Source organism: Columba livia, chromosome 24 (genome assembly GCF_036013475.1).
Source record: "Columba livia isolate bColLiv1 breed racing homer chromosome 24, bColLiv1.pat.W.v2, whole genome shotgun sequence".
In the NCBI taxonomy this organism is placed as follows: Eukaryota; Metazoa; Chordata; class Aves; order Columbiformes; family Columbidae; genus Columba; species Columba livia.
Window position 1 is genome coordinate 1,624,319 of NC_088625.1, and position 18,123 is coordinate 1,642,441.

General features: G+C 44.1%; 1 long non-coding RNA gene across 2 annotated transcripts in view; it reads right to left on the bottom strand.

Annotated features, from left to right (window-relative positions):
- Positions 1–382: 382 nt before the first annotated feature.
- The window catches only part of LOC135576284 (uncharacterized), a 72,508-nt gene continuing 54,767 nt past the window's right edge, over positions 383–18,123 (bottom strand). The window contains exons 2-4 of one of the 2 annotated variants that reach the window (XR_010467881.1): positions 12,085–12,199; positions 11,870–11,993; positions 383–2,233 (exon numbers count right to left, since the gene is read on the bottom strand). This is a non-coding gene — a long non-coding RNA (uncharacterized LOC135576284). Of the gene's footprint in view, positions 2,234–4,046; positions 6,644–11,869; positions 11,994–12,084; positions 12,200–18,123 lie in introns of those variants that run through there. The other variant, XR_010467880.1, reaches the window with a different exon arrangement.

Here is an 18,123-nt window from a genome sequence, read left to right on the forward strand (position 1 = left end):
GGGTGACAACAGACCAGTCTGGGACGGGCATTTAGATTGAGCCAAGATACACCTGCAGTGTGGATCTAGCGGCAAACACAACAAATCCTTGTATGGTTCCTGTTTGCCAAAGCTAAAAAGGCTGATCCGGTGCTTACCAACACCATCACTGGCTCAGTCTCCCTAATCTCAGTGCAGCTTAATCAGACACCGGTTCCTAGCTCAGTCATCAAGCTTTTAGCAAAGTTTGGACACCCAGATCTCCAGCAGCAAGCTCAGCCTATGCCCACAGGTGCACTGCCAGGAGAATCTCATTGCAAGGAAGTTGTGCAACTGTCTTGCTTTGATGGTCATAGGAGCATTTGTTTAAGGCTTGATTTTCACCACCTGTAGAGCTTAACAGGAACTGCTGTCACATTTGAGAAATGAGAACAAGAAACATTCTGTCACACTAGTGTGATGGGTGCTGTACGAGCCAACAGCAGGATTGACAGAACAAGATTAGTATGGGGGCATGGCTGTACCAACCTGTTCATAACTCCTGGCTATTGGTAAACACACATCCCTCTCAAAATAAATCAATCTTATATGCAGATGTTCTTGTGCGTGGATAAACCTGCACAAACATTCACATAAATTCAAATCAGGAAAACACTTTATTGACATGACAAGCACTATAAGCACTGCCAAAACATAAGATGAGAAGCCTGTCAGTGGGAGATACAATTCAGCAGCCAGGTTGAACATCACCTGGCATGGGAAGCAGAGAGATACAGCATAAAGAGCAGAGAAGGCATCACCAGCTATGCCAAGGTGATCTGGGGCAGAGTCTGGGTCTCCCCAGTCAATGCAGCCTCCCTCCCCAACACGTCCCTGGCACCTGCTCTCTGCCCCAATGAATCTGCTATGCCAGAATCTCCTCTTCTTATTGCCAGCGTGCTTTCTGGAATGCTCTTTCTTCCATCCAACACAGGCTGTTCCCTCCCTTCCCCGGAGTATGTTTCCTTCTCAATTATCACACATTCCTGTCTCCTCTTGTTGCCTCGCACCTCTCCATCTTTCGTACAGCAGTAGGTGGAGTGAGGCAGAGTCTCTCAACACCTTGGCAGAGCTGATGGAAACAAGGCATTGGTGGGTTTTGCAACCACTGAAAGGTCTGCAACCAGTTGAGGCATCATTTGTGACAATTAAGGTACAAAGCTACAGGTTGTGAGAGAGGTGGGTGGAAACAGCTGGGGAGAGTCCAGCACCTCAGAAATGAATTGTGCAGAAAAATGAAGCTGGAATGGAATTTCCCTCCAGGTTACGAGAGTGCAGCCAACAGAGATAGTTGTGGTTGGGAAGGAATTTTCCCCAAGGGATCTTGGCAAAAATTGAGGTTGTGGAAGGAGGAAGCGGGGATAGGGGGAAAAATAATAATTAAAAAATGTCCCTCTTGAGCACAGAGCAAGAATTCAGTGAATGTGCTGCTCACTTTTATGGAAACGTTCTTCTATAGCTGTTCTCAAGCCCCTACAAACACCAGTTTTGAGTGCTCCCTGTGCCTGTCTCTTAGCCTTTTGAGGTCAAGAAGATCTGAGGTTCAGCTCCATCTCTAACATGGACATGCAGGGGAACCCTGAGAAAATGTCCTTCCCCAGTGTGCTTTAGCTGACCCCTCCACCAGATCCATAACAACATGAAAATGATCAGGTTGGGTCAGGCTGTGGGTCTGTCTAGCCCCTTGCTCATTTCAAAGAGGAATGCTAACTAATACTAAAGAAGATACAAACAATTATTCTACAGTTTATGGAGAGCAGGGAGCAACAATGCCAAGAGACTTAATTTTATGCATCTTCAGATAAACACCCAGGCGTGGAAGTGCAAAGTTCCATAGTGCTGTCTGCTGCACGCACATTGACCTGTTGTTCTGCAACACTAAGGTTACAGGAAAACGCAAGGGGTTTTTTAAATGGTTTTGATAAACCATTAAAATAAAAGCCACTTTCTATTCCAAATGTTCACAGTAGCTGCCTCCACAGGTGACTGCTAAATAGACCTCTACAATGAGAGCACATTTTGTTTGCATAAAATATCAACTCTGCAAGTAAAACTAGATGTTTATGATTTCTGAGATTTCCCCTCCTCCCCAGGTTTGCTGCGAATCTCCTTCAGCTACCAATTCAACTGTGAATCAGTGTCTCAGTCCCTGGGTTGGACAGTCCATGTTCCTCATGTGGCTGCCTTTGTGCTCCTCTTCTTCCAGAAGAGTGTTCTGTGAAGACAAGAGACCTTTTAAAACAGCACCCGTGTGACATGGAGACCCAAGGGGCAGGCAGATGGATTGGTGTAGAGGTGACAGCAGCGACCATTCCTGGAGGAATCACAGGCTGTCACAACGGGAGAGGGAAACCTGTGCTTTTATAGCAGTCATTTGGCCCTCACGAACATCTATCTAGCTGCTGCCTGTGGACAATAACTTTGTTCCTCACCACTAAATCCACCCTTCAGGCAGCACATAAACATATATACACACCTAGCTCACATCTATCCATTTTCCAGGCGGAGCACGGTAGCTGGTTAAAACAGCACACAAGGACAAGATAAAAGGGGTTAGGCTAAGAAGTGAAGGAGAGTACAACACCCATGTGAAAGCACGGACAAAATTTTAATTAGATGGCAAGATGCGATTACTCAAGTTGGAGTTTCCCCAGCTAATACCCATGCGAAATACCATAGGTCTGAATGCATGCAAAAGGTTTTGGGACCTCTGCTTCCTATCAGTGAGGACACACAGCTATCCTGCTCAAGGATATGGTACAAAACTGTAGTGGACTGCAGGGCGGCCAGGCAGGCTGACATCCCACCCTACATGCTGTCAGGACACTATAAGGACAAATGAATGAGCAGCTCTCTAATGGAGCAAGTGTAGGTGACCACTGCTTTCTGCACTCCATGGTGGAAAGAATCAAAGGGCAGAGAACAAAACCTATTCCCTCCCCAAGCACAAACTACTAAAATAGGTTTTGGGCCAAATTCTGGACTTCAGCATGCAGCCAACCTGGATGCTGCTGAAAATCTTCCATATGCCTCTGCTCCCTGACTCTACCTCTGTACAACGATAGGCATCTGTCCTGATAGATATCTGTCCACTTGTCCACATATTGCACCTCTACAGAGCATCAGAGTATTGGAAGAGCTTTCCTTGAGTGCAAAATCCCAATTTAGTGAGATCAGCACAGCAGAAGAGGGGATGATGCTGCAGGGAACAACATCCACTCCTGTTTGCCCTGTAAAGGTAGAAGCGAAACAAAATGCAGGAAAAACCAGAATGCAGACAGGCAGCCAACCTCCTGCCCCATGGGAAGGTTTGAGCTGGAGGAGCTTGCATTGCGTTGGCTGATTGCAATTACATCATTCGCTGGCTGGCTGGAAATAAAATGAAATTGCAACAGAGTTCCAGCTTTAATTGAAATTTCCTGGGATCTGTTATTACACGGCAGTGATTGTTCTGCAGCATTAATGAGCCTTTGCTCAGATGATTATCCAAGTGTCTCTCCAGTCGCTATTTCATTATTGTATTATTAATGATCAGACAGGATTGTCACAGCTGAGATGAAACGTGAATATCAGACAGACAGAGCAGCACCCGGCTCCGAGCACACAAGCACGACTGCTTTAACACACAGCCCCTGCTACGAGGGCTGTAGAACCAGTGCTGGTAAGTGAAACGCAAAGCACATGCCAATATTGTTGGGGATCAAGTGGGACCTTTTATATTTATTTTTTCATACACAGCATTATTGATCTGTATGAACTCCACCATCTAGATGGCCTTCTGTATCCAGTCGTGTATGGACTATTGGGGAGAATAGGCTTTGCCTTCCAAGAAAGGTTTTTGTTCTTTCTTGGTTTGTTCATTTTGTAATTACAGGGCCAAAGCTTTTGTTTTGTTGACATTCAGTGAATGAGGACTGTAGCCTTCCCCTTTCCTTATTCCTATGAAGATTCTCCAAGAATCCCTGCGTGTCTATCTAGGTTTCATGGCCTGAATTGACAGAACTAGTTTTAAGCGCTGCTCACTCAGCCCACATTCTATTTGGAATTAATTCAGACCCCCTTCTCACTCAACAGATCGCTCTGTGCTGAGTCCTGCATCAAATCAGGCGGATCCTTCAAGCTATGCACTTGGCGTGAAGCCGGACCAAGACTGGGAGCTGCTAATTTTGGCGAGAGGAGGTTCAGTTTGGCAGAGCAGAGGCAGACCCGGCTCACTGCAGCCCTAACTGCTTCGGGAAGCTGCTTCCCCTGCCTCCGGGAATGGAGTTATATAGAGCAGTGCTGCTGAAACGACACAACAACTGTGCAGTTACGCGCATCGAATTCACCACCATCCCACCGCTGGTTCTCTGATGGATCCGCAAGAGAACAAGGGACCCATTTTCTCTGTTACCTGTGAGACTTCCCCATCTCTGAATGCCACAGAAGTCACAAAGTCACCATTTATAGAAAAGCCATGCAGCGTTAGGTCACTTTATAATCTCAAATTCACAAAGACTCAGAAAAAGGTATATTTTTTTATGTGTCTGAAAGGCCTACTTCACTTCCTAACTAATAAGTCCCGTATCTCTTCTTTTAACAGCCCCATGTAGCCCAGCACTATGAAAGACTGGCCTGTCCAAACCTCCCTGCTCATCACTAAGGGGCAAAACCATTTCAAACACACAAAAGCATTTCTCAGACAACTTCCAGCAATGTTATAATGCCTGTATCCCTAGGTGAACGCAAATCCTTGAAACACACAACTCTTTGCCTTTTGTTCCCCGCCCCTAATTTCAGATGCTCCTTTTCGTTTGACGTTGGGCAAATCGCTTCTCTATTCCAGCTACTTCAAGTGTAAAACAGGGCAAAAAGTTCAATCCCAAAGCTAGGTGACATTTTGGTTCTCTTGTGAGATGTAACCACAAGCAGAAGAGAAACAGTTTAAAACAGGAAATTACTTATGATGTTTTTCCTTTTTCTAAAATTATTACTTTTACTTGCTGTTCATATTTAAGCAAAACATAATGTTAACCCATAAATGAACGAGAACGGTTCCTTTGGGACTGAGTTCTTCAGCCACTATTAATTTTTTACTGGGGCTTTGTTGCCCGGGATCCTCAGCACATATTGGTAATTGGACAAAAGCACATTTATTCCCCTACTATTTGGGTTTACCATTAAATAAATACCCCAATATTTGAATAACCTTCTTCACCCAGGGCTGCAAAAAGTTTTGCGATCTTCATGGAGGAAAATACAGCGGATAAGTACTAGATATTGTTCTTAATGCTGATAAAAGACAATTCTACATGTCCATGAATCATTTTCGTAAAACCCTAGCACAAATTCTTGCTCTTTTCCTTCTCAGAAACATACCACAAATTATCAGATCATTATGGTCTATCAATTTGTCATATTTCAGCTACCTTTTTCTTTAAGGACCCAAGATGAGAAATCACTAAAAAGGTCTAAAACTAGAGGAAAACCATTTTACAAAAACAATTGCTCCATTTTGATGTCAAAACACAATATTCTTCTCCTTTAAAAGAACATTTAAAATAAAAAGAAATCACACCCCCATTGCAGCAACCATTTCCCTCTGATTCTTGCACATTGTGGTTGCACGTAACTTCCTCAGAAATGAGAGTGAAGCTTTAATTTACACGGCAGTTGCTTTGCTGTTCAGAAGTAGAGCTTAAATCATACCCCCCTTTGGGTGTATTGCCATCTTGTATATTTGTTTAATCCACATATGCACATACATATTGACATACTGTGAGCCTGGCTCAGGTGGAAGAGTAGGTGAGATTTAATAAGTTTTGCATTAGCAAGGGGCTCAACACAAGCCAATAAGCAGCGCCAGCAGACCCAAATGGACATGGCCATCCAAGCATCTCCGTGTGCAACTGCAAAGTAACCTGGTTGCGGTGTGCAGGAACTATGCAATTAGTTCACAGTGTGAAATGAACTCATGATGAGACAACATAGAATTAAATTGCTGGCCCAGATGACTCCCAGGGGAGAAAAACAGCCCGGATCCCTGACTTATCTCAATGTGCTTCTGCAGCTTCTCCAGTGGTACCAGCTACTCCCCCATCCACGGGCTATCAGTATCCACACTAACAGGTCAAGGAAGACAAGAAGGTCCCTGTGGCTCCCATCTGCCCTGCTAGAAAGGATGAGCTGATTATGCTCTACATTCAATCACAAGAAATAATCAATCTGTAATTAAGAGACTTCTCTCCCTCCCATCTTTTATCAGGTTTTTGCCTCTTCAACCCTCCCATCCCCCACCAAACCTTCCAACATGAAGTCAATTTAATGAGATTTCTCAGTAACAAATGACCAGTTTGTAATAATTATATTTTCTTTTGCAATTGCTATAAAAATGATTTAAAGCAGAGAAGACTCCAATTTATTAAGCATCAAATTTTCTGCAGTGAACTTTTAACTATGAAAAGAGCCTTGAGACCATGGGAGCTCTCCTCCCCCACTCCGGGCTTTGCCACTGCCCTGAAATATTGATGGTTTGTAGATGAAAATGTAACGATGGAAATTTGACTCCTTTATGAAAATAAATGGACGCTGTGGCAGGCAGAGCCCAGCTGCATCTTCCGCCCTTTCATCAAGCCTTATGGTAGCACTGCAAGGGAAGTGGGGAGAGAAGTCATACAGAGAATAACAAACCCATCCTCAACCAGTTGCAGTCCCATATTTTCTAGGTAATGTTTGGCAGACGGTAGCAGAGGAAGATAACTGCTATCAGGGAAAAGTCCAAAGCCAGAGGGAGTTTGAGCTCCCAGCTGTGGTAACACCTGGGCTTGGGGAGTTTAGAGATGCTGAGGAATAGGAAGGCGATCATGGAAACAAAGGAAAGCAGAACTTAAGGACAAGACTTGAAGAGGCGCAACTTTCTCCCCAATTTGTTTTAAAACGCCAGGAATTATTTGCTTTGTTGGCAGGATGAGTAATAGCTAAAAAAACCAAAACCACTACCAAAACAAAGCCTGCAGCATTCTGATACCTTCCAATATTCAGACAGACTGCAAGGTTCAAACCCTGGCCCTCCTATAATTTGGAGTTGGTCAGTTCTATCACACTTTTGGATCCTTTTCACAGCAGGAGCTCACATTGCATGCTAAAAATTCCTCTGCTTGCCCTACCTAGGACCCTTTTCAGTCTAGCCAGCTGGGACAAGCAGGTAGTCGGTCATGAATGTCCAGTGGAGTTGGTTAACGGTTAAAAACCATCAAGTCTCCGTCAGCTGCTGCTGTTCTCTGAATAGAACCATAATCCTCTTGCTCAGGCTCTGAGCCTGAGCACAGGCAGCCCAAAATAGAAGCGGTAGAATGAGAGAATCAAGTCCACGCCATGAGATAAGCGTATTTCTTCATGGATAGTTATGGTAATAAGAAAAATGCAGTATTGCTTCCTTCCACGTCTATCCCTCCCTCCCCCCATTTTGGTCACTCAGAGTCATGAAAACGAATTTAAAGAGAATCTACCCTAACACAGCAGACAAGTAGCTTCCCAAAACCCCAACGCAAAGGTTTGCCTGAAGTTTTCCCTTCTGTTACTGGAAATTTTCACCAGGTCCTTATTATATTCTATCTGGGTTTGCCTGTATGCGCCTCACAACTCTGAGAATGAACAAGGCAGTTTTCTGTAGCACAGCAGCAATTTCTGAAACAGCTCAGCATGGAGTTCATTAAAATTCACAGGAACTCACTTTTGTTACCTTCAGCTGAACAGAAAGGAAATAGCTTCTACCAGCTCTTGACCTTTCTGCTGAATAGGTTGTCTTACTCCAAAGCTGTGATCCATGACCTGAGTCGAGTGGCCTGGAAGGCCATGGGTAATTATAACCCAATAGGCCCATCACTGCTAAAACAAGAGGGTATTTGAATAGTTGGTGCTGGTTTCCTGTATAAAATAACACGTGATATTCACTGCAACAGATCCTTCCCGTCTTGACCCTCATCTTCCAATGAAGGGAATGGATGCAAATGGTAGGTTGCCTTAATTAGAAAAAGGGGCAGTTTGGGAAGATGGTAGGAGACTGAACAAGTCTGGCTCACAGGGGAAGAGATTATTTTTAATGAGACCTAATTCTATGATATGAAAGATGACGAACAATCAATGTGTAATCATGCTGACAGGGAGTGGTTGAAGATTTTAGTCTTTGGTATGCATGAAAAAACAGATTTTCTATGCCTAGCAGACTGAGGACAAATATGAAAGGGAAAAGGAAAGATAAAAGGAGCTGAGTCCTCACACAGGGTAAATTGGCACAACTTGACTGTTTTCTGATTAATACCAATAAAAAATGCAGCCAAGAGTTTTAACCTGCACATTGTTTACCAACAGCTGCTGAAATCCAGTGTCTTGTTTCAAAGCACACTTGTTACATGACCCTCCAGAACGCCTACAAAACATTGTTAATTTAATTAATTATCTCCGGTAAATGGCCCCCTAAGGGCTCCCAGAGGTAACACCAATCTTGGCAAGGAAACAACACAACTGACAGGAGCATCTGCCTTGCAGAAAATTACAGTGCCCACCTAGTGACATTGAGCAACAGGGGAGCAGCCACATCCCCTTGCTACTCCCTTAGAAGGCGCAAGGTATCCATCACCGACTCCCATTTGAGCTGATTTTGTATTTATTAGTACCTGCATTTTCGATGCATGCACACACAGGTGTCCCTGCAACTCCATGGCCGCAGTGGAACTTTGATAACAAGAACCCAAACTGCAAATGACTGACTATTTTTAGCTTTACAAGCAAAAGGACAAACAACGAAAGAGTAGGGATAATGCATCATGAAATGTACTTTGTTCATTTATTTGACAACTGCAGTTTAGTTGTAATTAATTATGATAATACTTCATGGTATACCAGTTAATGTTGTGTAGTGTAATTTGTTAAAGTCTCAGGAACATGAGGCTTCCCCTCCAGCCTTACACTGCTAAATCATTATTAGGTAGTAGGAAAAAGCCTGATATTTTGGGGGTGAATATTACGGAGGACACTGCGGACTGAAGGCAGAAATTACAATTTGCTTTGGGCAATCCGTTCAGGTTACATGTACTGAGACAGTGGTTTGGGCAGCTTTGCGTTCCATTTCTAACACAGATAGGAAGGCCTGCACATATCATTGACACCGCATAGAAAGAGCCTTCTGTTGCCATATCTCATGACTGTGACATTCAGTTGCAATTTAAGATCTCTGTAATTAGTGCCCACATCCAGCTCCCTGCCTGAGCCCAAGGCTAAGGGCTGTTGCAGCATTTTGCTCCCTAACACTGATCCCCTCCATCCCCATCACTGACCCCTTTGCCGGGCAGACCAGCTTTCCACAACAGTAATTCTTCCTGCACAAGTCCCCAGACCTCTGCGGAAGCCTCTGGGTGCTAGTGTAAGCCAAACAATAATTTATTGTGTCTGTCAGAGCATCAGCAGCACAGACAATGCTGTAGACAGCTGTAATGGTTTTACACATTCATCCTTCAGGCCTGCATAGGTTGGGTGTCTCTTTCACAGGCTGAAATTATATTAGCTTCACACTACGTATCGCTTTACTTATTAAATCTGGCCAGACCAGTTCTTGTCTAGAAACTCGCAGCTGTCACATTAGTTTTATCTAAACACGCACGGCGCTCTGGACGGGTTCCAGCCTAATGACAGATCCATCCCTGCCTGCCTAGGTTAGAGATGACTTGCTTTCTCCTGCCTCCCCTTGCCACAAAACAGCCTCTTCCACATGGATTCAAGCATGTCTTCCCCCTCCATCCCCTGCCCATGCTTCTGTCTGAACTTTGCTGCCAGGCTGCACACATTGCTCAAGGAGATGTAGAAACGGTCAAAAAAAAGGCACCAAACTGCTGTTTCCCCTTAAACAACTTCACCTCACAGATGAGCACAGGGCCATCCATCAGAGGCCACCAACTACCCCTGAATGTTTTAACCTAGTCCTTGATAGAGAGGGAAAAAATAACCTTTAAGGTTATTAAGGAACAGAATGAGATGAGCACTCAGGATTGTTCCAGACAAGTCTCTAACCTCAGGAAACTCTGTAAAATTCCACAGGAGGGTTAAAAACTTTGTCAGAAAAATAAATCATCCTCCTCTAGTGGATTTTATGAAGTTCCACAAGCCCCCTCACTCCCCATTTGTAGTTTGGTCAGTATCACCTCAGGCGGGCTAAAACACTGGCTGGTACAGGCTAACTTAGTCGCAGGTATTTAAACCAATCCAGGGCAACTTGCATTCATTTAGTGATGATTTGCCAGGCTGCACTCATTCAAAATGTGGCCTTGCAGACATGGGCAGAAGGACCAGCTCCCGCTCCACCTGGCCTAGCGCCCTTGACCTGACAAAAGTGACCCCCTCACATAGTTCTCCTGACAGCATCCTTCCCCTGTTGATGCCATTTTAAAGATAAGGGTTGCTCCCCAGGTGCCTAAGCCAGGCCCACAGAGAAGCTGATTCATGTTACACGGGGGTAAGAACGCTTCCCTGGAGCATCCATATTTTGCCCTAATGGTTTTCTGGCTGGCAGCTCGGCAGGGAGGCAAAGCACACAACAGACCACAGTCACATCAAACACTCCATCTTCCAGAGAAACCGGGAAGTGATTAACCGCTTCCCGGAGAGAAGCGACACAAAGACATGAATAAAGAGACAGCGGCTGTTAAACTGTAAGAGCAAGTGGAAATGACTGATAAGCCATGGGATTCGGAGAAATCTGTGATCGGTAACTGAGCATGTAATAACTGTATCACCAGAGGAGCTCCCCGAGTGCCCATCTCTCCTCCTCCTCGCACCACTGCGGACGCCCGCGGTGCCTGTCAGCTGCTGCTCTGGAGCTCAGGGAAAGAGACTTTATTGTCTTTATTAGGATCTGGATGGAGATTTACATCTCTGCTTTTTTGGAGGGTTCTCCATTATTTGACTGCATGAGTTCTACAAGAGTCTTGGCCAGTGCCTGTCTGCCTCCAGGGAAACAAGTCTCCTAAATTACTCAGACAAAAGCAGCAAAATAAGGAAAAAATAAGAGCGTCTTGATTACCAATATGTCCTGTTTAACTTCTGCTAAACGAAGCCACTGTTGCATTTCATAGAATCGCATAAAGTTGGCAAAAACCTCCAGATATCACATAATCCATCCTATTGATCAGAGCAGGACAATCGCCATCAAAAGGTCAGGTAAGTTGCAGCTCAGTCTCTCACAAGCATCCAGTAGAGTGGATCTTGAGGTAGCCCTTGAGACCCTGATCATCCTCCTCCTCACCACACTCCCCCACCTCCCTTTGCTTGCCCAAGATTGCTGAATTTCTCTTATGGTGTTTCTGCAACAGTAGTGATTAATGAGGACCTGATCTCCTTGTGATCCCTCAGCTGTTCCCATAGCACAAGTAATAATAAATACAGGTAGATTTCAGTATAGAAGAAATATCAGGTTTCAAAAGCCATGACAATATCCGAATGATCAGGTGAAAGCCTTATGGAAAAGCAATTAGGTAATAACAGACTTGTTAGAGTCAGAGACTTTTCATACTGTGCTAGAAAATCAGGACCTGGAATCAATTTGATCGGATTAAATAAAAGAACTGATCTAACCTCATGATGTCCTACATGGAGCTGGAGCTTTACAGATATTTGAAAAAGCAATCACAACATTTTGTTTCAAGTTTTCCTTCATTCCTTCCCAGCCTTGCAATAAGAACTTGAAATAGGACTCACCTCTATCCACCTTCTTTCCTGAACAGTTTCTGCTTTATTGCATTTTTCAGGAACTTATCAGAAAAATACTCAGACTCCACACCCCAAAACCCCAACAATAAATACAACAAAGTGAAAAACCAACCTCCCTGTTGCCACGGATGTTTCAGACCGCAGAGGTGGAAGATGCTTTGTCTCTTTTCCATCCCCAGAGTGCCTGGAGCTTCACAGATGAAACTTGTTCCAGAACATATTGTGTGCCCTGCAATCTGAATAAAGTAAAGGCAATCAGCCACCTGAATTAGGCTTTAGTGCAGCTGTAAAACAGTCACTATCTACAGCCCCAGAGAGGAAGCAGACCTGTAACGAGTAGTTCTGAATACATCTTCATTTTGTAGCGTATTTTCCATTCCTTCTCCTTTGTGGGATGCCTTTTATTCAGTTCTCTGTATCTTCAAGAGGGTCCCATCACCTCCTGGAAAACAATTATAAGGAAAAGCTGTTAAGAAAAAGGCAGAATAATAGTAGAGACAGTCAGAGGACTTTCCTATGAAAACAGCATTTAGATAAAGGCATGGAAACGAATAGTGCAGAACAGAGTTGTGCAGGCTGGAGAAGGATGGGAGAGCAAGGGTTAACAGGAGATAAACTGTACAAGGCCTTAAAGACCAGCATAAACCCATCAATACTCTGTGACTACCAGAGATCCTGAAAATATTGCAAACGTTTTAAGAAAGAACATAGAAAAATAAGATGAGAAAGTTCCCTCCATTTCTGCACTACCTGTAGCTATTCTGATCCCTCCTCTGCCTCGCAGAAGACAACATGGATCCAAAGGTTCTGAGCGAGAAATGGAAAAGCCCCTGGAAAACAGGTTTTATTTCCCGATTTTAAGTAAACAGTGGAAAGTAGGTTGAGATTTGCATGAACATAACATGCAGGGCAGCACTGGAGGTTAGACCTACTAACCTCAGACAAGCCAAAATGTGTACAAACTTAGTTTGCATTTTTATTTTACTCTGATGCCTGCCTTCTTTTTATTTCCCATGCACTTGCAATGATTACTATCAAAGGGTCTTACTGCACTCCTGACATTCAAACCAAGCAATTTCAGAGCCTGGAATAGGCCGTGAAGAACAGGAAGGGCAGGTGGCCAGGTCAGTCGTCTCCCACATCCCAGCTCTTGTTCTATTTACACTGATACAAGGAAGCGCTGAATGTGCTGTGAACACACACGAAACATCATCTCTGTTCATGGGCTTTTATATTAAAGGTAAGACATGAATATTTGTCTTGCAGCCACTGAACTCCACAGGTGCATTAGCTCAACGGCAGTCATTTTAACCATGGGGAGTAACAATGAGTGCTGTGGCTTTAGCATCCCAAACACCCACCAATCCTTGCAGGTGCATCTCTCTCCTCCCTTAACTACAAGTGTTAACACGCTCCAGAAGTGAGAATTGAAGTTAAGAACCAATGTTTTTTTTTGTCAAGCTTCAAAGAAAAAAGTAATTTAGCAAACATTACTGAAAATAAGGGTTTCATCAAATGACTTGTGCTCTGCCTTTATTTATTTTCAATGGTTTCTTCTTTCCTCTCTCCCTTTACTTTCCCGCCGGTGACTGACAGCTCTGATAACAGATTGTCTCAGCTGGCAGGTATTTTTTATGATGTTTCATTCGCGGCGCTGCGAACTGGATGGTCCCTCTATGCCTCCTCCGGTTTCCCTGCTTTTCCAATTGCTATTAGAATCTATGACAGCAAAAAGTGCAGAAATCAAAGTGCCTCCACACACGCCGTGTTCCAGCAATAGCAATAAATTCATCAGTTTCCTGACCTGTAAACCCTCCAATTAATGCTTCCATGGTGACAGGAAAAAAAAAATATATATATATACACACACACATATATATATCTATATATATATAGATATAAATGCGGAGAACAAATGACTATTTCACTCTAAGTATGTGTTTCCTCAAGCCGGCCATGGTCACACTTAGTGAGGGCATAACCGGACACCCCCAGCCCCATGGTACCCTAACACACACATCTGTCAAGCAGAGCACAACCAGTTCACGTTATAAGCTGAGGCAACCCAAGGGATCTGAACACTCCAGTGGTATATTAATTCCAATCGAAACTGATGGGAGATGAAAAGATAACCATAACGTTTATTTTGTGGGCAAACAGCAATTCCTTTCAGCCTGGATCTCAATAAAATGCTTTCCCTTTGTTGTGCAAACACAGCCTAAAACACAAATTCAAAAGAAGCTCAAAATAAGTCCGTATTTTCGCTAAGAGCAATTTGCACAAACACTATGTTTTCCATGTTTACTTCGTTTGCCAAAATTAGAAGTGAAAGCCAGAGCAGCAGGATGGGAGACACTCCCCTGGTTAGAATTACTTCCACTTTTCCGTGGGGTTTCCTAATGACAGTGTAAATTTAGGGCTTGTTAACACATTAGAAAGACACCAAGCATCACACAGCTTTTGCTTTTCAATCTGCTTGTTTCTGTTTCTTGGCTGCGATGGTTTCAATTTGAGCAGGAGCAGTGGGAACACTAGTGTCTGTCTGTGCTGGTTTTGCTTTCAGGTTCTAAAAAGCAGAAAGAAAGGTCCTTTCTAAATAAAAGGAAGTCCCCATGACCATCAGGCTGGGACGCCGGGACTGCAGAGACAAGTCATTCGATTCAGGGAAATCTCTTGTAATGGAGAGAAGGGGGGTTGTGTTTAGCCTGCTAATCCTGACTCCCACGCTCAGCTCCCTGCTTTGTTACAAAACCTAACGAGATCTTTCAGCCGGCAACTTCCAAGCACCTCTTTAAAAGGATTAGGCTTCTAAATGCTTCAGTAGAAATTAGACACCTCAATGTCTTCGAGGATCAGAGCCTGCGCTACAGCCAGACAAGATGTGCAGAGAGATTTCTGCGCCTGGAGCAGATGAGAATTACGGGATGCACATCACAAGCTGCCCAAACCCAGCCTGGCAGTCTGGCTTCCCATCAGGAAAATTGGAGATAATAGGACTCTCTTGTCTTACTAGGGCGGAGGAAGGAGAAAGACATTAAAGATTGTGTGATGCTCACCTAATCCAGCCCTAGGGAGTAGATAAGTGAGAAATTTCTCAAGTATTTTAATAGATATTAGCTTTACTGACTTCAGCAGCAAAATGGAGCCAATTTGCACAGCCCAAGGATCTAGCTCTTGATGCTAATCTAAAGCTTCTAGAACTACAAATGAAGGCTGCAGGTGGCACAGGCACATCCTGCTGCTCGCTACCATCGAGTGCAGAACATAGGCACTTGTAATAGCAACGTGAAATTTCTGGTGGCACTGCCCTCAAGGTAGGTAGCGCATTTCCTTGCTGACAATGACTAACATAGTGAGTAATAACTCTTCTGCTCATGATCCGGGAGAGAACTGGAGAGTGCAGAAGCCCTTGGCAAGCTAGGAGAAATAACAGGTAATTTCCTCTGGAATTTCCATGGAGGTTCAAACGCAGCCTCAGGTCAGTTCCTATGGGCTGCCTCATTTCTGTTTGGGCAGTTTTTCCACCACACGATCTTCTGGCATGTCACAGTGCCAACAGATCTGTGCCGTGCCTTGGCGTTTGCCATGCATCTCAAATGCAATCAGATTCCAGACTTGTTTTTCCTTCCCCCTTCAATCAGAGCCTGCAGCCTCTCCATGGTCCCCAATCAAAGCAAATGCTCTCTTTTCAACGTCTCACAACAGGCTGAGTAATTTTGCATCACCTTTCCCTCTACAAAGCCCGAGGTTGCTGTTTCCAGACAGCCAGGTTTCCCTCCAGCTGTGTATTTGCCTGTATCTTGGTAACCTAAGGCAGTGACCTACATACTGATCCATCTCTTCCTAGAGCTTCCTACTTGCACAGGTGCTACCAACATCTCCACTGAAGAGCTTCCAGCACCTACAATGGATTCACTCCTGAAGAACACACAAATGCCAAAGGAATCATGCCCATTCCTCATGCCCAGGCTTCCATCACCCCAGCATAGTCTGTGGTTGTGACCAGCATCTCCCTCTGCTCAAGAAATAATCTCTCATCACCATTTCCAGCAATACTCTGCAAAAAGTTACTATCAATTGGCACACTTAGCCAACTGTGGGACATTAAATTGCTGTCTGATTCGGAACTGAATAGAAATAGAATATCCACTCAAAGGTGGGACCAGCGGGGACATATTCCGCAGGCGGATAAGAGGAGGTTGCTCTAGGTATTCAGACCCAGCATAGCAGTTTCCTGAGTGGTAACCAATCTACCCCACACAGGTTTCCCCTGAGGTATCCTCTGCTCGTATTAGAGATGTCTTGATTGAAGGTTTTTTCAGTTGAGCAAAGTAAAAGCAGCTGCTGTGTTCAACTCATATTAAAAAAGTCTGAAATAGCAGCAAGGGCCCAGCACATGGTTGGTGGTTGCAGGGAGAAAAAGGAAGGCAATTCAGGCTCAAATTCAAGGTTGGAATGGACGTAAGAGGAATCGCTGAAAGCTTAATGTCAAACGCACTCTGTCCCCTCTCTGGCAAATCTCACTGTGACAGCTGTGACTCCTGAGCAGTCGTCCAAGCCCAGAGAGATGTGGCTTGAAATGATCCATAACATATACACAAAAATGTGGGTTTTTTTAAAAATGCACAAATAAACTAGCACCAAAATGACAGTGGGGGTGGGGGGTGAACACAACTAAACCAACAACCACCACAGACCAAAACAACACAGACCAGACAACGCAATATGTTCCAGACAACGTTGGAAAGTTCTTCCTCACTAAGAGGAACTTCATACCACTGTTTCAATAGGATCAGTGAGAAAAACCATAGCAAGGCCAGAAAAAACAAGTGTTTTCTGAAAGTTCTCAATCTGTTAATAAATATGGGAGATAATGGGCAGGACCAATTGTTACATATGCTGTTTTACACAATGACTTGAGTAAGATTCATTGCATTTATTAACCCTTCTGCTCAAGATGGTCAAGTGCCCCTTCTTCAGCCCTAACACATCATTCTGTAAAGCACAGGAGAGGCACACCGTGATAAATACATGTTCTGTCTCTGCAGCTGCCCCAAGTCAGTGCACAGAGAACAACTCAGACACATCAAGTGACTCAGCTCCAAGCTGGCAACCTCACAAGGTAACGGAATTTATCAGACAAGCATACAAGGGCTGGGGAATTTTAATAACTTCTTCCCCTACAAGTCATTTCCAGTGTTTCTGCTCTGTAGAGCTCCTTACGAGTGTCAGAGCAGAACAAATGTCATCTTTAATGGACTTGCTAAATCATAAAAAGCGTTCCCAAAATTGCATCTGATTAAAACATGAAAATAGTGCATTATTCGCAGGAAGATCTCAGGCAGTGGAACAGTGGCAGTAGTGGGCTGCATGAAGTGAAATCTTGCCCCACAGGACTTTACCTTAGTAACAAAAAGTAATCCTATGATATAATCCACCCAAATACAGAGGCGCCTTCCTGGAGAGACGGAGCGAACCTTCGCATTCATCATGAATTCTTGTAGCAACATCGCATGACAATATGCATTACAACGTACAGCTCAGCAGCATGCATTTACCTGGACAAAACTGGAGTAGAATGTAGTTCCCTCTACAGAGACACAGTGATTTGCAACACTCAATAAATTAACCCCGTCCTACCATCAACAAGAAACTATATGGAAAGGCTCATCTTCATCAACTTCTCCAGCTCTTAGTTAAGCACAGGTAGTGCTCAGCTGGTTCTTTGCAATGGCATCCACCTTTTCCCAAGGAAGGATGGGCAGCTAACATTCTTTTATACACCAAAACTTCTGCAAGGAGCTGTTAGAAGCCACACTATTTCTGTGATGGGGCCACCCCAAAGTGACCCCTTGATCCCCAGGTTCTGCAGCCAAAGCAGCACCTGAGCATGGTGAGAGGCCACAGTCACACCACTTAAGCACAACATTAGCTAAAAACAACAGAACAACAAGCAACAACTTCTCCTATGTTACCTGTTGTAGATTTGCAGCTTTCTTTTTTTCTTGGTACTGAACTTGGGACAATCGGAGCTAAAAGCACAAACCTTTCTTTGCTGAGATAAGCGATTAGTAGCTCTCAGCTCAGTTTGAGTCCATGCCAGTCAGACGGAGCACATTCCCTAGAAAATGAGGTACTTCTAACTTGACATCGGAAGAAATTCTCAGCTATTGCAGTAAGTGCTGTTCTCACGACCCTGGTGTGTTGCCAGCTTAGCCGGGCCACGAAGCCGGTCTATTGCATAACAGTATTTACAAAACACTGGTTCTTTGGTTTACAAGCACTGAGACAGTTCATGAGCAAGTGCAAGTGAATCACTGCATTTGTTTTGTTGTTTTCCACACACAGTCTTCCCTGTGAAAGCTT